Source organism: Alligator mississippiensis, chromosome 9 (genome assembly GCF_030867095.1).
Source record: "Alligator mississippiensis isolate rAllMis1 chromosome 9, rAllMis1, whole genome shotgun sequence".
In the NCBI taxonomy this organism is placed as follows: domain Eukaryota; kingdom Metazoa; phylum Chordata; order Crocodylia; family Alligatoridae; genus Alligator; species Alligator mississippiensis.
In genome coordinates, this window is record NC_081832.1 from 57626562 (window position 1) to 57649891 (window position 23330).

Here is a 23330-nt window from a genome sequence, read left to right on the forward strand (position 1 = left end):
TGGGCCGGCCTGACACGGAGCGAGGGACCTCGAGGAGATCACGGCCCTCCGCGAGGACCCCGCCATGACAGGGTGGCCCTCCTCTGGACCCTCTCAATGTTGTCCACATCCCTCTTGAAGTGGGGTGCCCAGAACTGGACATAGTACTCCAGCTGTGGCCTGACCAGTGTCATGTACAGGGGGAGGATCACCTCCTTGGCCCTACTCAAGAGGCACCTGTGGATGCACGATAGGGTCCAGTTAGCCCTGCCGACCGTGACCTCACATTGTTGGTCCATGTTCATCTTGGAGTCAACGATGACTCCAAAATCCCTTTCTGTCTCCGTGCTCTCAAGAAGGGAGTTTCCCATCTTATAAGTGTGCTGCTGGTTACTACTGCCCAAGTGCAGCACCCTACACTTGTCAGTATTGAAACACATCCTGTTTTTTTAGCCCACCCTTGTAACCTATCCAGGTCTTTCTGCAGTCTTTCCCTCCCTACTAGTGTGCCCACCTCACCCCAAATCTTGGTATCATCAGCAAGTTTGAACAGGTTGCTTTTCACCCCCTCGTCCAAATCTCTGATAAAGAAATTGAACAGTGTGGGCCCAAGGATCGAGCCCTGGGGGACTCCGCTGCCCACTTCCCCCCAGGTCGAATATGATCCATCCACCACCACCCTCTGAGTACAACCCTTCAGCCAATTAGCAATCCATCTGACTGTGTAGGCATCAATGCCACAGTCGCCTAGTTTTTTAATGAGGATGGGGTGGGAGACAGTGTCAAAAGCCTTGCTGAAGTCCAGAAAGACTACGTCTATGGCGACACCTGCATCCAATGCTTTTCTGACCTGATCGTAAAAGGCAATCAGGTTGGTCTGACATGACCTGCCCCTAATGAAACCATGCTGGTTGCCCTTGAGCATCATCCCTGCTGCCGGCCCATCACAGATGTGCTCCTTGATGATCTTCTCAAAGAGTTTCCCCAGGATTCAGGTAAGACTGATGGGCCTATAGTTGCCCGGGTCCTCCCTCCTCCCTTTCTTAAAGATAGGGACCACATTGGCTATCTTCCAATCATCTGGCACCTGGCCCGAGCACCACGAGTGCTCATAAAGCCATGCCAAGGGCCCAGCAATAACCCCTGCTAGCTCCCTCAACACCCTGGGGTGGAGAGCATCTGGACCTGCTGACTTGAACACGTCCAGCCCCTCCAGAAGCTCTCTAACCCGGTCCTCCTCAACCTATCTGTAGTAACGCTTAACTTAAACTAAAAAGGCATCATTCAAATTGATACCTGGGGTAGTCAAAAGATCAATGGATTTCTTTATAACCTTTACTAGGAGTTTTTAATACGAATATGTGAGATGGATTTACCAATGAGTGGAAAAAGTCTCCAGAATCCCAGGATCAAAGGATCCTGTAATAGGCAAAAGAAAACAAACTTCTCAGGAGCTCTCTGGAGTGCGTTTCAGTAATAAAACTTTAGAAACTAATTAATTTCAGTTTAGAACAATTTTAGCCATCACCATCAAAATATCACATTTCATTCATATAACACTTAAATGTACATTGTTCAGCACATGGTTACAAGGACTGTAATCTGTAATCTTGATTTTTTTTACCAGTTTTAAAACTTGAGACAGATAAAGTGTCTTGCTTAGAATCACTCAGCATGTGAGTGACATAGCTGGGAGTAAGTAATTTTTCTGTCTCAAAGACTAAAAGCCACATTTTATCTCTAACAAGTAAGATAAGGATGTTTTCAGAGCAGTAGAAAGTATAAACAGGGGTATCTACACCTGCATTTGGTCACAACTGCATTTACTGTGCAGTAAGCTAATGCGCAGTAAACTATTTTGGGTAGGTGTCTACACATGATGATGTTCAGGGTCCAGCAGTCATCATCTGTGGTCTCCATGGCCTAGCCCGGGATGTCATTTTGGGCTCACAGGACCTGCAGGTACTACTGTTCCAAGTCCAGAAGTTCGGCCCAGAACTTGCTCTACGCCCAGTCTCTCACCTCCTCCTGGGCAGTCTCCCAGGCAATATTCTCCACCCACCACCTCTCCTGGTAGGCCAGGTCCTTCTCCCACTTCTCAGCCACACCCCCCACTGGCCACTGAAGCAGGAGGGTGTGGTCTTGCATGTGCCACTGGTGGCACCAGCGCATCTGCATGGCTCCAGTGCTGAGTGGCAGTAACCCTGACCTGGAATCCTTGATGGGGCCACTCATGTCTCCCTCATGTCCGGATGCAGGCCCTGCAGAGGCAAGAGACAGAAGATTTTTGTCAGAGTTGGCAACATTTCAAAGCTAAGATGCTTTTCATGAGGGTCCGTGTACCACCCAGCCTCAGATCAGGAGTTGGCCATGCACATGTGCCCAGGGACCATGGTAAGTCAGGCCAGGCAATCCCAGGCCCAGGTGGCTGCTGGCCAAGCCCCGCATCCCTGCTCACTCCTTTGGGGCCTGTGACAGCTGGAAAGTGTGTCTGTGTGATTCAGGTGCTTGCTGAAGGCCCTGTGAAGATTAGACCAAGTGTTTTTTTCTGTATTTGTTTAGATATTAAGCTATATGTTGTTGCTAAAATCCTAATTAAAGTTTAAGATGTAGTGAGGCCTTGTATAAAGTAAGGCCTAGTAAATTTAGCAAAGCCTTGAAGTAGTAAGGCCCTGTGGCATAGTTAAAATTACCTTATCAAAGGTATGAAAGGCTTGTACTGCTATTGGTCAGTTTAAGGACTGTTGAAGTAAAAGGAATCTGAGTGGCTGTACATTATCAGAACCATTCAGAAGCTTTAAATTGGCTGGACTATCTGGAAACCATTCAGAAGGAAGATACAGCTCTGTGAAAAGGATGAGTTAGCTGTTGCCTGGATCAGTGGGCCTGGGGACCTCGAGGAGACCAAGGGCTGCATTCCAGGGTCCTTCCCAGTACCCTTCAGACAGTGCTGTTCAGGGACGCCTGACTTCACTGAACTTTGTAGAAAAAGAAGCTTGCTGTGTATCAGGCATCAGAGGGGACTGCCGATAAGTTGGCAATGTGAATTGCTTTTGTCTGTCATTGTTTGTTTTGTTACTATGCATAGTTGTGTTTTTGTTAAGTCAATAAATCTTTCTTACCTTTCTACCCCCGACCATACTCTTAATCCTGAACCATCTGCAGGCAGCTGGGACAGGGACAGTGGCCCACTGGGTGCTAGGTGCAGGCAGTCTGCCTCCTCCACCCCTTTCCCAGGGCAGGACAGGCCAGGATCCTGGCAGCACCTGCTGCTGGGACTCCAGACCCTGCTCCCCTTCTCTCCCCCTGCAGCCCATCTACTCTGCTGCATTGCCACCCAGATCACAAGCACTACATGTCCCTGCCCCCCTGCTGCTGAGAAGGACATTGCTTCTGATGTCGACACCTTCCTCCGGTTGTGAGTAACCTATGCCCACCCAGCTGCGTGGACACAGACTACTCAATAAAGTTTTGAACTGTGTCATGCCTCTGTGTGCTGTGCATAAGCAGATTAATGGATGGGCCAGCTGGGTCCAGGCCCACTACCAATGGAGCTCAAGTAGAGTTCCTCCATCAATGGGCCTGGGAGGAGCAGGGATGGGGCCAGGCCAGCTGGGAATGTTGTGCTGTGCCTGGTGTGGGGGAGGTTGGTAATGCCAGGCTGGGAGTGTCATGCTGCGCCTCTGCAAATGGGTGGCCAGCAGTGCTGGAGGGTGCCTTGAGGGGGCTATAACCCCCGCCAAATTCATCTTATTCCCCCCCCACCCCCCGTAGCCACCACACCCAGCACCACCACGTGCCTGCAGAGGTATGGCACAGCACTCCCAACCCAACCTGGCCTGGCCCTGTGCATCTGCGCAGCCACAAGGGACACAGCCAGGCAGCAGCTCTCTCCAGGTAAGTGTAATAGGGGCTGGGTGGGGAGCTAGACGGAAGCTATTACAGTACAAAATCTGCCCTTTAAGTGGATTTAAAAAAAGCTAACTGCCAGGTCTCAAAATTACACTGGAGCCAGCATGTTCTTATTTCAGGGAGGGGGTCTAGGCTATGTGGTGGGCCAGTAGGGGGCACTCCTGCATTGAGCCACCCACCTCACTGCGCCTGACAACCTTCCAGGCTCTGAGCGTCTCCCTGGGGGTGCCATACATCTGGCTGACCCCCTTCCTGGAGCACACCTGCTAGCCTGGGGGTAACACTGCCACTACCCAGTGATGGGCTTGATTCTGGCTCTGTGCACCTTGGAAAACACAGGCCTAGTAGCTCTCGAGGTACTTGATTCATTTCAAGAACTTGGGGTGCTTCCCTCAGCTGGAAGCACAAGTAGTGGTCTCCCTTGTTCAACCGAACCAAGGGGGCCCCAAGGCATAATTTAGACCCACTCCCAATAAGTCTTCCACACTAGGTACAAAGGAGAACTTTATCAGTCACAAGGGGTAGGGTTAGAATAGGGTACAGGGTAGAGCAATATCAGAGAAATCCCATAGAGCAAACTGGCATGGCTGGGTAGCCTTTGATCATGCATCTGAGTTACTGCAAGCTATATATTGAGTTAGATCTCAGGTAGCTTACTCACAAGTATCATCCAGAGGCAGGTGGAGATTCCCTCTGGGGGCAGGCAGTTCCTTGATCATGAGTTTTAAGAGAGACAGCAAGTTTCAGATGGTTCAGCTGTTCTCTCTCTCTCTGAGTCTTCCTCATGGCTGCTGCCCCCTCCTCCTGGGCAGTCCTTAACTTATAGCCCTTATGACCTCATTTACTTGGTCCAATGGAGGCCAGCACCTTTTGTCTGTCAGCCAACCAATTTGAAATGCATCACTAGTTGCTGGGCAGACTGGCAGTTCCTAGTTCCCCAGGGAGCCCAAGCCCCTCACCCAGATATGTGAGGCCAGTCACGTAGGCAGAGGGAGCAGTTTTCCCCCCAATCCCTCAGGAATGTATCCAGCTCAGGTTACCTAAAGAGATAGGGTAAGGTGTGTACCCTCTGCAGGGCCCATCTTAACCAAATTGTCACAGAACAGAGTTTTTGGGGAGAAACAGAGGTGACCTTCTGCCACAGGCTATTGGCCTTATAATATTTGTTGGGTTTTTTTTTCAGTAAGTGTGAAGGAAATATAAAATTATTACTGACAAAGTTTTCAGATACAAGGATTGAAGGAATAAGGAAAGAAAAGAATAAATTAGGTCACTGGTACAAAATTATCTGGATTGCTTAGCCAGCTGAGAACAGCCATACAACTCATGTGCTTAGCTCAGACAAGTCAAATCATATATCTGAACAAAGTCTATAGCCTGTCTTAAAGACCATCAGACTTTGTCCTGGGAATCAGTGACTGTGAAAAGACCTTGAGGATGTGATGAGTAATGATCTGAGAATAAAGTCTCAGTGTTATACCCTAGCTAAAAGGGTTAATGTGCTCCTTTTATACATAATGAGCACATATAGTATAATTACTAGAAAATTGAATAGTAGCAGGGGGAGGTATTATATTATATCTGTATTTGTCATTGGTGCAACTATTTCCAGAATTCTGTGCCCAGTTTTTGTGTCCACAGTTCATGAACGATGTTGATAAATTGGAAACAGTTCAGGGACAAGCAATGAGAACAATTAAAGAATAGGAAAATATGCCTTTTAGGAAAAGTCTCAATCAAAAGAAAGACCTCATTGATTATGGTACACTGCCAAGAATGCAGAGGGTATTAGGAAAACAGACTTAAGAGAAAGAACCTGATATAAAAAATATTATGGTGAAGCAAAGCAGTTGGAATAAAACAAATACTTTTCTGAATGGTATCAAACTCAAATGAGTTGACAAGCCATATCCAGACTGCAAAGCTTCTCACTGCAGCTGCCAGAGTGGCTTTGTTGATGCAGTCAACACATGGGGGTTAACACGGCTGCTGCCACTCAGTGCTCACCAGTGCTGCTGATTTACATGCTGAGCAGCAGTTAAAACCTTTAAATTATGTGCTGGGTAAGAGTGGGTGGGCGATATTAAAACCCTGTGTGTTCACAGTGAGATCTGTCCAGCCAGAGAGAAGCCCTGTCCGCCAGATGCCCCACCTCCACAGTGTGGATCTGGCCTGAGGGCTGTATGTTTGAAACCCTACTTCTAGAAAGTTAAATAGCTACATTTCCACTCTCCTCCCTCCTTTTTTGTGCCCTTAAGCGTTTTTCACTTCTGGACAGCTGTTGAAATGAAAATATGAAAATATTATATGTCTATCTTTTCACCATTCTACATTAGCACTGAGGCAGCCATTGTCTGTATGCTTTGTAACCTTGACAAGGTTCAGGGAGATGGGCAGAGACAGGAGAAAGTTCTAAACATTTTGCAAGTGGGCTTGTTCAGTTTTTCTGGCTCAAAGGATAATGGTCTAGTTCTGGTATTTTCCACACTTGGTAATTTAAATGGCTCTTATTTGTCCCCAGTCTTTATATGCACATGAGTCTTTAACTGAAAAAGAAAGTAAAAATAAATTATTAAAATATAGAATGTACTATTAGAAATTCTACATCTAAAGAAGGTTGGTTCCCAAATGTATGCACAAAGTACTCATATAAACAAATATCAGTCCTCACTATCATCCACATAATTTCATTTTCATGACTAAATTTTGCTTAGAATAAGAAATAGTAGAGACACAAGACACTCTGCTTAAGACCTTGGATTATTTGTAGCTTTGCATTTTCTTGAGATATCACAGGTCGAGGACAGGGACATGCTGGGCTGCTAGAAAACAGTTAATACACTAGCAAAAGAGAATTCCTTGCTATTTTCAAGAATCAACAAAAGTAGACTGGTTCTCAATCTTCCTGTAAGTTTCTATCTTAAATACTTTATCCTTAAAGTTCTCTGACTTCAGAATTCATAAACATTAATGCCATTCTGAGATTAATCCAATACTACTTCCAGTTCTTGAAACAATAACTGTAAACAGCAAAGTTTCAAGGTCCATATTAGCAAAGGGTTATTATGTAGGTGGAATAGCTGTTATGATCCACTTTTTCTATAGAAATATGTGAAGTTCTGAGGTGAAGGGAACTTTCTCTCCAGAGAACTGGGTAAATGTCACCTTCATCTTAATTTTTCTTGTGAGAAAATGACCACTGCATAACAAATTTGGCAAGGCTATACAAAGGTTGTGATCTCCTAATTTATAGTCATCATGCCTATTCATGTACTTATTTTTATAAATGCTAACAAATGTCCTGATTACAAGAATACTAGACAGATAAGACTGCAGGATGGAACGTGCTTTAGAAGCACGGGAATCGCTCTACTCAAGATTTATTAGTTCAATGCCAAATTCTGCTATTTCTTACTCCAAAACTGAGGGGACTGTCATATTCAGTTTTGATACTGTTCCCTGTTTGCATGTCCATAGTTCGCTATACTGATTAATATATCCATAGTTCCAAACCTATGTCTATGAGGTGGTTGAGGAACTATTTTCCAGATATTCACAGTAAAGCTCCCAAATACATTCCCATCACCATGAAGATCAGTTGAATCATGTCCTCTATTTCTTTAATTATAATATGTCAATAGGATGCAATCTTCTAGCTGGGTACTGTGCTAGAAACCAGCTAAAATGGGAGTCACTTGCATTAAACAGGAGGATTTAGCTGGTGGCTTCATTTTCATCTTAATACAAAACTCCACCCCTCCCCGCTCCCCTCTGAAAGAATCTGTCAGAAATTGTGACTATGCCCCCCTTCCTTCTTTTTCTATAGCATAACTATGAGTAATAATGTTTCCAGTGCATGTATTAATTACATTTCTAGATCTATGATGAGAGATCTAGTGCAAGGAAGTAATCAATACCAAAAAAAAAAGAAAAAGTTATGACATTTCTGTTCTAATTTATTCCACAGGTCTTACCTGTGTATTTCAAAGAACCTACCCAGAACATTGGGACTAAAGTGTAAAATGCCTGAAATATTATAGGGGTGTAGGTTGTAGCCGCGTTGGTCTAAGGACATAGGCAGAGAAGGTTCCTTGGGTGAGTCTGGTATCTTTTATTAGACCAACCCAAATAGTTGGAGAATAGTTATTAAGCAAGAGAGTGGTTTTCTTGTGAGAAATGTGCCCCCACAGGTAATTGAGTATTCCTGTCTTTGATAGATTTCCGGTGTTCATTCATTATGGTGCACAGTTGTTGTTTGGTCTCTCCTACGTATTTTCCATCAAATGCCCTGATGGAAAATACGTAGGCAAGATCAAACAACTGCCACCAGAATGAACAGACATCGGAAATCTATCAAAGACAGGAATACCCAATTACCTGTGGGGACACATTTGGGAAAAATTGGCCACCAGTCTGATATGTGAAATATGACATAATCTCTCATTTCTTTTATTCCAGGAGTTTCAGCATAAACAGCTGTAAATAAAAAGTTACAATAAACTGAAACTTAAGAGTTAGAATTGTAAGAAAACATTTTTTAAAAGGTAGCATTATCTACCCTTTCATTTTATAAGGATGCTGAAGTCTCTTTTCATCCCTCTTTAAGAGCATATTTATATGTGCTGTGGAATGTGTACCAGGCACTTTAATTAGAGAGCTACACTAATTCAAAGTGTTGCGGGTTACATGTATCAGCATCCCTACCTGTCCCCATTGCTGAAAAAAATAGCAGCGGAGCACTTTGAACTAAAGCTCATCAAATGTGTTTTATTTCATAGCATCCCACTGCCATTTTTTCAGTGCAGAAATGCACGGGGATTCTGATACACAGGGCACACATCAATTTCCACGCTCCCACAGATTCAATTAATAGAGTCTGCTCCAATGCGCTGAATTTCCTGAGTGTTGGAACAGACTCCATGCATGTGTATAGGAGCCCTAAATGGCTACATTTTGGAACAGAAGGCTATGTATTGGAATGCATGAATATTGGGAAGAAAATAGTCAAGAGTCTCTTGATAACACAGCCCATTTCACTTAGTGCTCTAAGTTAGGTCTTAATTATGGGAAATAAATGCCTTATTTACTAATCCACCCAGTCTTTCCTAATTGGTTATTTTATCTCACTAAGAATAATTAAGTTCCATCAAAACATTCCATCCGCTAATCCTCCCTAGAAGCTCTGCTTATTCAACCAACAGAATTTTTTTCTGACACAAAAAGCCCTCATACATACATATTTAATGAGCTGGGTTTTATTTGTGTTGGTATACAGAAACATTTTGACTTTTTTCAGCAGACATTTTAATTATGAGTATTGATGCCACAATTAGGAGCACAGTGAATTAGCACAGCCAGTCAAGGCCTTGCCATTTCTGCTTTTTCCAGAATGATTAGTTGTATCCCTCTATCCACAATGGAACAAATAAGGTAATTCAGTACTTTGGTAATTAAGAGGCTGAAATCAGAGATGATCCAGATCCAAAGGCCAATTAAACCTGACCCAAAGGACAAACAATGGCAATTGTTACTCAGTACCCCATTTTTATGAGAAATGAGCTGGTTTTATTAGACCTGTGTAAGCGGTTGTCTAAAAAACAAAAATTCAGGTGACATTGTTTGCATGGAAACATTTGTTTGCAAAATCCTGATACGGAAAGTATTTGAACTGGCCTGAAAGATTAAAAGAATGACAGCAACAGGTAGCAGTAGTAAGACCACTGCTGATTATGGTGATCAATACTGTCATTTGCTTGTTTCTTTGTACCTTCCACCTGTCTGATTCATCCATGGTCTCCTACACTGTAAGCGCTTTGAAGCAGGTGTCTGATCTGTGTTTGTACAACAACTTGCACAATGGGATTCTGTTCTGTGACTGGGGCTTGTATACATTATCACAATGCAAATAATAAAGAGGCAGCATCGGAGGAAGAATTAATTATCTGAAGCATAAAAGTCTTCTTAGGGTAGATGCATGCTGATAGAATAGGGAGGAGTTTGCAGTGCTATTATCTACCCTTTACCTGTTTAAGGGCAAATTAAGGATTGAGACCAAACATATCTCTTCACCAGAATTTTCTGACATGTTAAAACCAATAGGATTAAGCCATGCTTGTCTTTATAAAGCATCTGTTACTTTTTTGGATTCTGACCACATCTACACAAGACATGTACCGCACAGTAGCACGTTACAACTGCGCAGTAATAATGAGCTGCTGCACACCCAGCATCACCTGGAAGCCATGCAGGGACACTAGTTACTGCGCTGTCATTTAGTACTTGGTGATGCAAGTACTAAATGACTAAACAGTTCAGCATCTCATGTTGATGCCACCTCAGTGAACTGTTATTTATGTAGGTATGGACAAATAACTGCAAGTTAAAACGGTGTCATGTGCCAACTTCTCTACAGTAGTTGTTCATGCCTGTTCTTACATCATCATGAGTGGTAGCTAAATCATAACTGAGGTCTCACAAAAGAGAGGTAAATTACTAGAACTTAGCCTCCACTTATGCCATGAAATTTGAGTAGGTATATGAACAACTACTGCAGAGAAACTGGCATGTAGTCATTCCCCACATCCTTTGAACTCTCTGAAATTTGTTCATTTTTACACAACCTGAGAATGTTCACCTCTTTGAAAATATTCTCTCTAAGCATTTTAAAAAAATTATAATGCTTTCTTAAATTAGATAAGGCTGTAATTCTTGGGGGCACTATAAACAATGATGATTCAAGTCAAAAGTTAAACTGAGCCCAAAAGCCCATGGGCTAGTATGGTGAAGGCATGCCACCTTTGACTTCCCAGCCCAAATAATCAGGTGTCTGAAGCCACAGAAAGGTGCCTTAACCACTGTTCCCCTCAAACATGAGAATGCTAACAATATATTGGTCATTCATCTGTGTTTGATGTGATTAACATTCTTAAGGGTAGGAGAAACCTCTCCAGTTTCCCAGCATGCAAACCTACAGTAGAGAAGAGTCTGAATCCCTGGCATTAAATCCCCTGCAATTGTGAATCTGTGGGAAAGAAGCCTACCTTCCTTCTGGCAACTTTTGATGGATGAGTCTGACATGAGTCATGCTTCACAGGTTATCTTGCAACCATCCAATAGCAACCCAAAAAGGATCTAATGATGCTTCAGGAAATGTTAAATTCTGCTGAGATATGTCCTAGGATAGCACTGAATTATTCCATCAAGCAGTCACAATCAATCCTGTTCCACTTCCAAAAGTTTTTACATGTCAGGCTCTAGAAAATGGACATTTTTCTCATGTATCAGTAGGGGCAATAGTGCCATAGTATCAGAATTGTCTTTTCTGTGTTGGCCTGGTGAGATCTACTTAATAAGGGGCACTAATGAGTGTGGTATTAGGAAAAATACTACTTTTAGGGATAGCTCTTTGGGAAATTATATCCAATATTTGGTGACAGCTGGTTTGGAAGCAAGTGTGTGTGCACTCTACAATGCAGTGCTCTGCACCAATACCAATCCAGTAATAAACAGTTATCTTCCACACATAAAGCACAGCTGCAGATGCATAAAGTTCAGTATAAGCCAATACATCCTTCTAGGAGCTCCAAGCTGCAGCACTGAGACTGCTTCCAATACTTGAACTGGGTGATTTGTAGCTAGCTTTGGTATTACTACACTGCACAGCATTGTTCAGCATAGACCTACTGTGATAGATTACAGGTTTTATTGGTTTATTAATATTTATGTTATTATAGTATGACTCAGTTTACCCCTTTAGCCTGTGCACAGAGAATAAAGGGTTTAGTGCCAAATTTGGCTCCATTCAGGAGAAGACAAGATGGACTTTTAGCATTAACACAGTCTTAAATATCTGTGTTAACATATCAACAAATGTAAGATTCCCAAGACCCAGGGGAAGAGGAACATGAACAGAAGGAAGAGCAGGCTAGAAAAAAAGCAGCTTAGCAGCTCCAGGGGAGAAGTCTGGGGATTGAGACAAGTGGAAGAGATTCAGGGAATTGAAGATTCTGGAAAGGGAAGATCTGAGTATTTTGGTGGGCTATGTGGGCTGAAATGGGGATGAAGGGACTAGTTAACCCATTTAAGGGAGCAGAGACTATCTAGCTGTGTGACTTTTGCCCCAGTAAATGCCTTTACTGAAGACACTGTCTGCTTTGCTTCTTGGAACTGTGGGTTCCATTGGGAGCTTCCAACAAGAGATAAAGTCCCTCTCTCAGGAGCAGAACTGGATGCTAGCTTCTGAGTCAGGGCCATGGTGAACCAAGGAAGGAGAGGGTTCAAAAGACTGTGGTCTCAGCGTGGGAAAGAGTCTGGATTCACCTCTTGCTTCAGAAACCAAATCTGAGCTGGTTTCAGAGGACACTCTTAGAAACCAGACAATGCCCCCGAGGTCCTGAGCAAGCACTACTGGAAGGGCACTCTGTGACATACTCCTTATCAATAAATGAAATATCTAACCTGTCTGCAAGCTGCAATATAGAATTGTGCTCTGGGACAGTTGCCCTTTGCCTAATGTGCATATCTCAGTAATAAAAGAAGAAAGATAGGCAATCACAAAGGGCAGCCCTCAATGGAAAAATAAATTAATACTTACCTGCCTGTGGAATCAAATGAAGATTTCTGTGACGTCTTTCACTTTCCTTTTAAATTCATTGAGCAGATTGTTGATGTACTTATGAGCTGACTGAAAGCTGTCACTCAAAGCCTAATTGTACTTTTTTTAAAAGAGCAAGAGAGAGAAAGAAACCCTCAATCAATGCCTGCTGTGTTCTCCAGTGCCTGAGGAGCAACCTTGACTTTTGTCCTGAAAGTCAAAATTGAGAAAAAATGAATGAGAATAGTTTCTAGACTCTTTATATATTTCCTTAGCAAATTCCATACTACTGAAAGATAAGAAAGAAAAGAATCAGGAAGACAATAAAACCTCCATTTATTTTCAGTTAAGGATTATAAATGTGCTTTAGTGTTTTATGTAGTTTTTTTCATAGATAAAGGTTTGAGCATGGACAGATCAGCATGACTTTCTGGGCTTTTTATGATAATCTTGCCATCATGAAGGGTTTATCTGTTAGAGTAAGGCAACAAGTAAGCTGGGATCACTTAAATCTATTGATGGCAAAACTATTGACCTTTCAGTATTTTGGGAATTCAGACCTCTTTCATGTTTTTTTTTTTTTAATGAAAAAGGCAGTAAGGAAAAAGATTAATTTAATGAATCAGTTATACTTAGTCCTTTGCAGCCTAAGAATATTTGTAAGACTATTCCCCCACAGCTATTGATTGAGTCTCCAGGTCTTTATCTAGCCTCTTTCTGTTGCCCCTTCAAAAGGCAAGGAGGAGGTAAGGGAGAGCTAAAGAAATTAATTATTAATTAATATGTTAAAAATGCAGCATGCCTTCCTTTATTGGAGTTGGTATATACAGACCCTGGTTCTATTTCTGGCTTGTGCCATTGCCCTGAGCTAGTTTTTCTCCACCCAGCCTTTGGATACACGCAGAAGTTCTCAGGACCTAGTCTACAATCAGGCAGCTTACTTTAAGCCTCAAGATCCTAGATCCAGTCCCACTTGTACAGACGTTTGCCATTGCTGAGGAGCTTAATCTAAGTCAGGGTGTGTGGAAGGGCAGTCAGGATTGCTAGTTGGCCTCAGAGGGGTTGTCTGTCTATGTGTAGGGGGGTCGGGACATGGCTGTAGGAACACTGCAGCCATGGGGCTAGAGCAAGCGGCTGGGCTTTCCCAGCCCCAGGGCTGCACTACGAACACATACATTCAGTCAATAGACCAGGCTAACCAATTCAAAAGATAACTTGGACAGCTTCTCAGGTAAACTAAGTTAGATTGGTTTGGCCATTTTTTTGCCCAATCGAAGCTCCCTGATTGTCTGCATAGATCAGCACTTAGATCAACCTAAACCTAATTAGGTCAATCTAAGAACATCCGCATGTACCCCTTGTCTATCATGTCTGTTTACATGGCAAGTTCTTTGCATCAGGGACTGTCTCTTGCTGGTGCTTATACAGTGTCACAATAGAGCTCTGGTATTAATGGGGCCTCTAGGGTAATCTAATTTCATAACAGAAAAATGTATGATTTTCCTTAGTGTGGAACAAATGTTTGTGGAATAACTAGATTAGCATTTTCATGTTTAATTAACTTGTGCTAGCTGGCAAGGACAGATACAAGTTACAATAGAGCCACAAAGTCTAGTTTAAATATATTCTTAATGACAGTATGCTAAATGGCCAAAGGCAGGCCTTTCATAGAAGCCAAGTACATTAATAAGGTTTGGCGATGAAACTTATAGATTTGTTTCAGAAGTCAGGGATTCCAGTTACCAGCATTAGCAATCTGGTGTCTTTGATAGGCAGCATTCTGTTAAAACAAAACCTTCAAAGAAAATATCCCTGAAGGAATAATTTTCCCTCCAATTCTGACATATAATAGACCTGTTAACCTGAATCACTTAATGCTGATTAAAAAGGATTCAGAATACAATATTAATTGCTTTCATTACCTTCCTTGATTACATCTTCCTAACGATATGGGTAGTATGTTGTTGCTACATTTTTATTTGCCTAAAACTATCCCACAGACTATTTCTTTCTCCTTGTCCCTATTTTTAAGCTGTTTCTCTCTTTACTGTCAGTTTTTTCTGGGTCTCTGACTTTTAATCTGAAAAACTGATTCAGAGTAATTAACTTATCACAGCTGCAATTTTGAAGATATTTATCATTTTTGTCTTCCTTAAAACTTGATTAAATCTTGTTAAGATCTGAACCTAATTATTGCATATAGATTTAAAGCAATAAGTGAGTAAGATAAAAAATAAATCACCATTTCTTTCCCTAATTTATATTCAATTTCTGTCTGTCTTTGAGCTGCAGTTCTGATTTTCATTTTCCTCCTGCATGACAGCAGTGCACTGGAGCGAAGTTTGGAGATTTTCAATAGTGACTCCCAAATCCCTAAACTGGTCAGTATGCAGCAGCACCATGGTCTAGTCTCTCAGTGTTTTCTTGGGTAGTTTTTCAATTTTTTTGTTTACTTTAGAGCAGGTTTGTTGGTTTTGTTTTGTTGTTTTGTCAAATACAAGGCTCCCTCACTTATTTGCAGTAATCTGCTGTTCTCATCCTACAAATCCTAGAACTGATACCGTAATGTACTTTGAATCACATTATATCAATCCTCATTAACCATGACTTTCATTCTAATCACATCAGAAAACTCTGAAGATGACATTTTTGCCTGGAAACTGTCAAGTGAGATGAGCAGGGTGAGCTGATATCCTTGCAACCCTTAATCTTTTTGTGGTTGAAAATTGTATTTCACTGAATACCTCTTTCTCCATTCTCAACTCATTTTTCCAGCATCCTATGTAGGACTCCTGCATGCCAATTTTTCTTTTGAACAGGACTCAGCATAATATCATCTATCTAAAGTAGAATTATATTGAATGACTCTAATCCCTTCTGAATGCCTAAGTGCAAGAAGTCCACTTCCTATATTATATTGATTCCTGCTCTGACTCTTGAGGTTTAAATACAGAAGTTAATGCTGATTTTTCTAATGAGGATTGTACCTTCCCATCATATCTGCCAGGCAGACCTGAGTAAACTGACTGATTAGACAACTTTTCTTGATTATAATGCAAAATTGTGACTTTTCCAGATGTTTCTTTCCATCACACCAGGAGCTCTCTCACCCTGTGAAATGGAAATGAAGACTATGTCATATGCAAATGTGGACTACAGACATTTTGTCCTACCTATATGGTGCATCTACACATTGCCATATGGCAACATTGGCATGCCTTGCTTTAGTACTTGCTTCCGAAAGTATTAAAGCATGATGCAGTAATGGCCCAGACTGTGCCGTGCATGCAGCACACGGTTAGATTTTGCCGCTAAATCACTGTAGCAACATGCTAGAATGGGGGAGTGTGCCACTACATTGATGTAGCTGCTGATTATGTGTAGACCCACGTGATCATTACGTCACCATAGCACACTGTATAATGACATAGTGTGTCACTACAGCAACATAGGGTGCTGTGTAGACATGCCCATTATGTAGTTTTCCAGGGACTCAAGTAGGGTGGAATAGGATTGCATTTAGGGACCTGAGTCCATTTAGGAACCTAATAAATGGAACAGGATCTGGTCCCAAAAAGTCCTAGGATGAGTATACACCTATCCTTAGGTTTCCTTATTGAGTATCTGAGGTCAGTTCTCTTATCTACCCTCTTCAGAAAGAGGCCTGATTGTACCTACTAGGTAGACTCTACAGACCAGATAATCCATCTTTACATACTGAAATATGCTGAATATTTTGAGTTAACTCCTGGCCCCAGGGAAGCAATCATATAAAGTCAGCTGTTCATTTCTTGTGTGGTGTCACTGTAATTATTATGCTGCTTCACTGTCACCTTGTATTTTAGTCTTCAGTCTTGCCTTCTTTGTAACTCTTCTTGATCCATGTATTTCCATTATACATTTCTGGGTATTAAATTGACTTATTTCCTTTTAGTGTGTGTTCTCTCATATCTCTTCTTTGAAATACAGTTCTTACTGCCTCTTCTCCATTTTTATTTGCCCAAGAAACATTCTTTAAAGTAAAAATATCCAGTATAGAGTATGTTTGTATTTTTAAGTCTGAGCACAAAATAATTGTATCAGTATACCTAATGAAATCTTACATTTCAATGTGTGCCTCTGACTGGTTTTCCTGCTAACATATAGTTTTTGGTCTCTTACATACACATTATTATTGCACTTTATTTTCATAGAATGAAACAATGACTGTCACATACTCTTGATTCCCATCTCTTGCATTCCTAATACTCAGTATATAAGCACTTGGAGTCCATGCCTATAAGAAGTTCGAAACATTTGCTTGTCAGGTATGATATAGGAGAGGAAACCATAGACTTTGTTTAACAGTAATTACAAACCCAGCCTCATAGTGCATGTGGAAAAGAACCCAGCAGGAAAATATGCAGCTATTTTGTTCATCTATGTTTATGAAAACAGAGAAATATATGACTAGAAAAATTTGACCTTGCCTAAGGCTAAATAAAGAGTTATAAATTCTGTAATTCTGAGAAATTCCTCTATCTCATGACAGACAAAGGCAAAAATCCCTCAAACAAACCTGTATTTGTGATTTGTCAACGCATTACAAAATCCACTATTGCTGACCATGTTGTAAGTGCAAGTATTATAGACAAGGACAAACTATATTCACGATCGCTTCAACTACTCCTACAACTGAAAGCATCTTGTCTTCAAAAGGAATTTGTTTTCTGTCCAGTTTCACTCCCTTCCACCATCCCAACCCCACACATCTCTGGACCAGTGGAAAAACTGATTATATTTCTAGCACAGTTGGCAAATTTTAAAATACTATATCCATTTTCACTACCAAATTAATTTAACCAAAAAAAGGCCAGTACTATACATGTTTGAACTAGTTGCTTCCTAGATAACACTCTTCAAAAGGATTGCTTCCCTATTCCCTTTGTGTATTCAGATACCAGGTATTTTTATGAATTCTCCAACACATTGTGAGAGTGGAAAAAGAGATGAGTGGATGATGAGTGGAAAAAGAGAGCAGCTTTCAGAAAAAACCCAGTTCTCTGTGAACGTAAACATATTCAAAGGTTCTTTCTGTCTCCAGATGATGGGTGTCATCAGGATCTCGGGGAACGTCTGTTCACCAGAGCGCCCCAAGGGATGACAAGATCAAAGGGTCACAAACTCCTCCGTGACCATTTCAGGCTGGACATAAGGAAGAACTTCTTTACTGTCTGAGCCCCCAAAGTTTGGAATAGACTGCTGCCAGAAGTGGTTCAAGCACCTACTTTGAACACCTTCAAGAAACATTTGGATGTCTATCTTGCTGGGATCCTACAACCTCTGCTGACTTCCTGCCCCTGGGGCAGCGGTCTGGACTCGATGATCTTCCAAGGTCCCTTCCAGCCCTAATGTCTATGAATCTATGAAAAAAGTGACCATTGTAATTCAGTATCCTTAACAAAGGTTTTTTTTTTACATCATTGCTTGCCTGCAACATCATATATTGCTAAGGAAATATTATGAAAGCCATTAAAACACTGCAGCCAAAATAGCCTACTTGAAGAAGCCTCTTTTTTTCACCAAGACATTTAACTCCTTGAATGAGGTGAATTCTCTTGTTGCAAATCCTGGCACTTTCCTCCTCAGTTTTTGAAGTTTGCATCAGTGAAGCCAGCTGGCCACCGATTGCTTGAATGGAAACAGTCCCATTGCAGCTTTCCTTTTTCATTCCTGGACTCCAAATAAAATATATTTTATTCTCATTAGGAAGAAAATCTTCTAATGATGAAGAAATAACATGTGTAGCTATCATATTATCTGGGAGTGGATTTGTGAATGACAGAACACTCTTGGTCTTGACTCCTGATTTTTTTTATGAAAACCAAAGGCAATACTAAATAGAGATAAAAGCTAGCAGATGGTCAGGGTAGTAGCCACTTCTGTAGTCCTTCCTATGCTTTACTCATTTCCTCTAATAGATCATATATATCAGAGATGACCAGACCCATTTTTTAAAGTTTAGGCCATATATAGTCATTACCAGCCAAAGCTTTGAGGTATAGCTGTCCCAGGACTGCTGCTCCCTAATGCTGACATAGGATGCTTCAAGCCATTAATTCTTTTCCCCAGCCCCTTTGTGGTTTTTAATCTGGCAGCCCCTTACACCCAAAACAATCTGTCATTTCAGGTTTGTCCTGGGCCTATCTCCTACCTCTACCTTTAATCATTCTTGGCAACAACTAAGGCAAAACAGAAACAAGTAACAGGAAAGATTAGCTGCTGCTCTGTGAAACAGCTGAGGAGCAGAGAAAACACACGTGGATACTCTAGCTGTAAAGCTCAGTCAATATTTCATTAGTTTGCACTTGGGCACCTAGAGGAGTGCAATTAAGCAACAACTTGTTATTAATGCAGAAAGTCTGTGAAGACTGAGTGGGAAAAGACCATTTTGTTCAAGGGATACTGGGCAATATAATGCAAGCACAATTGAAAGATAGCAGGACAGAATAAGAGTCGCCTACAGACCTTGGAATTGCTTCTCCCTCTTCCTCCCTTCATCTGTAGGGGGAATAGAACTGATCTTTGGAGTCACTTAGATGTAAGGCTCTTCAAAGAATATTCTATTGTTTTGGTTTGTGTGAAGGGAAAAGAGCAGGACAAAAGGAAACTCCAAGAGACCCACGTGAAGACTACTCACCTCAGGTACAGTGAGAGGCCCAGTGGAGTGGGGAACACACTGCCATGCCTCTGCAGCATGTGCTCCATGCAGATAGATGGAAGGAAGATCTGGGAGAGTATTTCCAGCCCCAGAGAGGAGCAGACAAAGAAGGACTGCATTCCTTGGATGAAGGTGATACCAGGAGTCTCCCCTGCCAGCAGATGCCTGTAGCCAGAAGCAGGAGAGGACAGCAGATAATCTACGCAGGGTGGTTAGAGGACCACTGATAAACTTTAGGACCCACTGAGACAGGAATCCTTTGAAGACAGTCAGCTGAAGACTAATGTGGCAGAACCACTGAGAAGCAGTCCGTGAGTTCAGGAGAATGGTCCCAGTGTTTTTTTTTTATGTCCTTTTTTTCTTTGTTGTTTGGGGATCATGGTCCCCTTACCCTGCTATGGGGTAAAGCAAAGGGAGGAAGGACTCCCCTCCTGGAAGGTTGAAGGATCCTCAGAGGTTCTTACACTAAGGAGCCCACCCAGGAAAAAGAAGACAGCAAGTAAGTTTTTTTTTCATTTGAAGAGTAGAGTCCTCCTTAAAGGGGCAGTGGCTTCTTTTATTTTGATTGTCTGTTTAGTTATGGAATTAGGCCCTATAAAGGACTGAAATGGTCCAATCAACCCTGGATAGGAGATGCTTTAAGTTCATTTGTTTCCTTTTTTTCTTTGCTAGCCACTATAATTGTGTTCCTAAGGACTGACCTGGACTGATTATTGCAAGGATCCCAGACAGAGCTGATTTAAAGTTATTGGTGGGCTCATGGTAGACTGATCTCATTTTGGCAGATTCACAGCCCAAAGGGCAGATGACCTTGAGTGTCCCAAGTAAAAGGGATTTGATAACACTCCTGGTCAGTCCTTGAGTCCTTCCCTGTGTAGCTGTGTAGCTGTCAGTGGCATCAGAGTAATAAAAGTTTTGGGCCCTGATGCATGAAATACAGGATGTGATAAGGATGGGGTATGAAGGGAGGTGGAGCCATATGAAGAAAACTCTCCAAAAGAACCCATCAGGACCTTCGCCAACTCCACATCCAGTGAATGGCTGACAAGGCTGCAGCTGGAGACCAGAGGGGAGGAGAAGCAATCACGACACTTCCAGAGGAGCATCTCACTCTGGATTGGAGGAGGGAAGCTTCTCAGAGGTATTTCTGGCCCTGGAGAGGGGCAGAAGGGGTTGATTCCCTGTAAGGTGCAGAGAGGAGCGGCGGAGCGTTCCAGCAGGCAAGTGTTGCTAACCCTGATGGAGGAACGCTGTGGGTGTGACTCAGAGAAGGAGGCAGGCAGAGGTTTGCTCACAAAAGGCTTCTGATAATCCCTGAAGCAGAGTGATGGCTGAAGATCCAGGAGAAAAACCAGAAAAAAATTGCTGTTCTCAGGTTAGAGACTTGCTGCATGTGGGAGAGATCCCACCGAGACTGTGAATGCTCACAAGTCAACCAGGGCAGGCCTGCGCTGAGCAGTGACTGGATTAACTGGGAGAGGGGGGTAGGGGGTTGTTTGTTATTTGGATGTAAGAGACTGACCCCAGGTGAAGGGGATATGGACTGAGTCCGACAAAGAGACAGAGCAGTCAGGTTTTTTTTTTTTCTTTGGAATATTTGAGTGCAGGCTAAGGCCAGCCCCTGGAAGGGTGTGCACCTAACTAAAGCTGATGGTCACCCTGGTCACTGAGGGTGGAACAGTACACAAATAGGCAGCATCAAGATCCAGCTGCGGAGAACTTTGAATGCCATCTGGAAAGGCTAGGGTATGGTAAAGGGGAGGTTGGAGCCCCACAGAAGAAAACAGGTATTGAGACCTGATAGGATCACCTTGGGCATTGCCTCCTAGCAATACAATATCATCAAAGTCATGGTAGGGGAGAAAACATAAGACCAACTTCCTGGCAGACCAGGTGATACGAGGTCAAGGTCCACCCTGTTACTGCCTGTATGTAAACGAGCTCAAGGTAATGGCAGCAAGCCCTACAACACCTACAGTCATCACAGTTTGGTGCACATACCCACGCCTGCCCAGACTGGCAGCAAGAGCCTCTGAAGGAGCCACTGGAAGAGCAGCTCCCAGACCAGCAGCGCACGGCAGCATGCAGTGGTGGGAGCCCTGCTCCCCGAGTCCCACATTCCCCCACCCCAGCTGGGCAGCTTGTCCCAGCCCCAATTCCTCCCTCACTGTGGGGATGTTGATCTGCCCCCCATGCCCCTTCCTTCCCCCCTCTGCCCACCACAACAGACTTACCATCTGGAGGCAGCTGTGTCCAGTGTTTTGGAGGACTGGTGCCTGTATAGTTTATGGCTGAATCTCCAAATTGGCACTGAATATCTAGATCTGAACTGGCTGAACTGAATTGGGACAGTGATTCAAATCACTGAATCAAATCACTGTCCCTTCGAATCAGCTGAATCCAAATCTGAAGCAAATACTTAATGCTTTGCACAGGCATAATGCACATTAAGTGATTTTTGGCAGGTGTCTACACTTTAGTGCCAAGTCCCTGCAGCCCTCCCATGTGCCTCAAGTGGCTAGGCAGACCCAGCACTAAAGTTAGTGCCAGGTCGCAGCTACACATGCGTTAATAATGTGTTTTAACCAATCACGCCTAAATTGGATATCTGCATTTACAAATATCCAATTTAGGTGTGATTAGCCTAATTTCACCATTTTTAAGGCACGCACATGTTGACGCATGCCTGTAATGCACATTAAATTAAGCTAATGCACATTAATGTTTCTTGTGTAGACATGCCCACTGCATAAGAATGAGCAGAAACTGTTGATTGGATTAGAAACATGATTTGAAGAAAAATTCATGCCATCCAGTGTGCAGTGTGTTCAATAATTACTATGTGAATGTCAAGAATTAGCCAACATGTTTTCTTTATGTAGTTGGAGAAGGTGGGGTATTGTGGCACCTTCTGCCTGACTTCAGACTAACACAATTAATCACCTCCTCACCCATGCAGATGGAGGAGGGCACTGAGATTTCAATATATAAAGAGCAGGCAGGAAGAGGTGAAGAGTTTCTTTTATACTAGCTTATAGAGCTGGAATTGTCTGGTGTACTGGATCTAAAGACTATTGACAGCAGCAGAAAGAATTGACTTTGGTTAATGGAATATTTGATGTATTGGCCCCGGAAGTTTAGGGAGAGATCTTTCTTTTTGAGGCTTTGTTGCTGCTTAAGTTCTACCTTTCCAAGTTGTTTATATTTAACTGCAAAGAAACTTTTCAGTATTTTTCCCTCATTTAGAAGGTAGTGTGACACAGCTCAGCTTTCCTGTCAACTTGCATAAAGCTGCCATTCCTCTGCACTAAAACAACTCTAATTACATGCAAGTTTAGAAGGAGGAGGAGGAGAACAACAACTTGGAAACTGTGGAGAAAAGTGAACCAGATATCCCAAATCTACATAGCATTGTGAAAATATGACTAAAATGACTTTCTTAGAGTCAGATTTCAAAGCTCCCTCTTGTCTGCCCTATGCAGATTTACTTATATATGCAGAATGTAATGAGAATCATATTACCCAAAGGACATACTGCCCTTGGCAGCATCCCAGAGCTAATTTAAGTCTATCTAGGGATAAACTATTTTTAAACAATTCCTGTAATATATTACTCATAAAAAGAATTTTGTTTTAATAAAAAGTATTTTATACGTACCCACGCTTTACCATTTCCCGCCTGAGCCGAAAGTAATTACAGGCAAGGCAAAGAAAATCTTGTTCTCTTTTTCTCTCTGAGATGCCATAGTATCTCATTTCATATTTACTGTGCTCTTCCCTCATCATATCCTCCTTTTGAAGACTCCAGTGCCAAGGGCAATTGGTTGTATTTATTAATCTTCTGCACCAGTAGTTTTGCCTTTTGGGTTACAAAATTGATTTTCCACATCTTAGCATGTCTTTACAAGTGTGTCCCTTGACCTATTGCATTGCACTGGCCAGTAGTATGCGTGTCAGAGGTATGGTAATATAGGTAGGAGCCTTGGGGCATTAAAACTGGCAGCTTTAGGATTAAAGCATATTGAAATAGTTCATCTGTACTAAACCACAGCTTAAGATCTATCAGTCCATAGGCAGTACAGTTAATAGAAGTTAGGATGTTTATTGGCACTTTAACTATGTATTCTAAACTTGTAATAAGTAGTC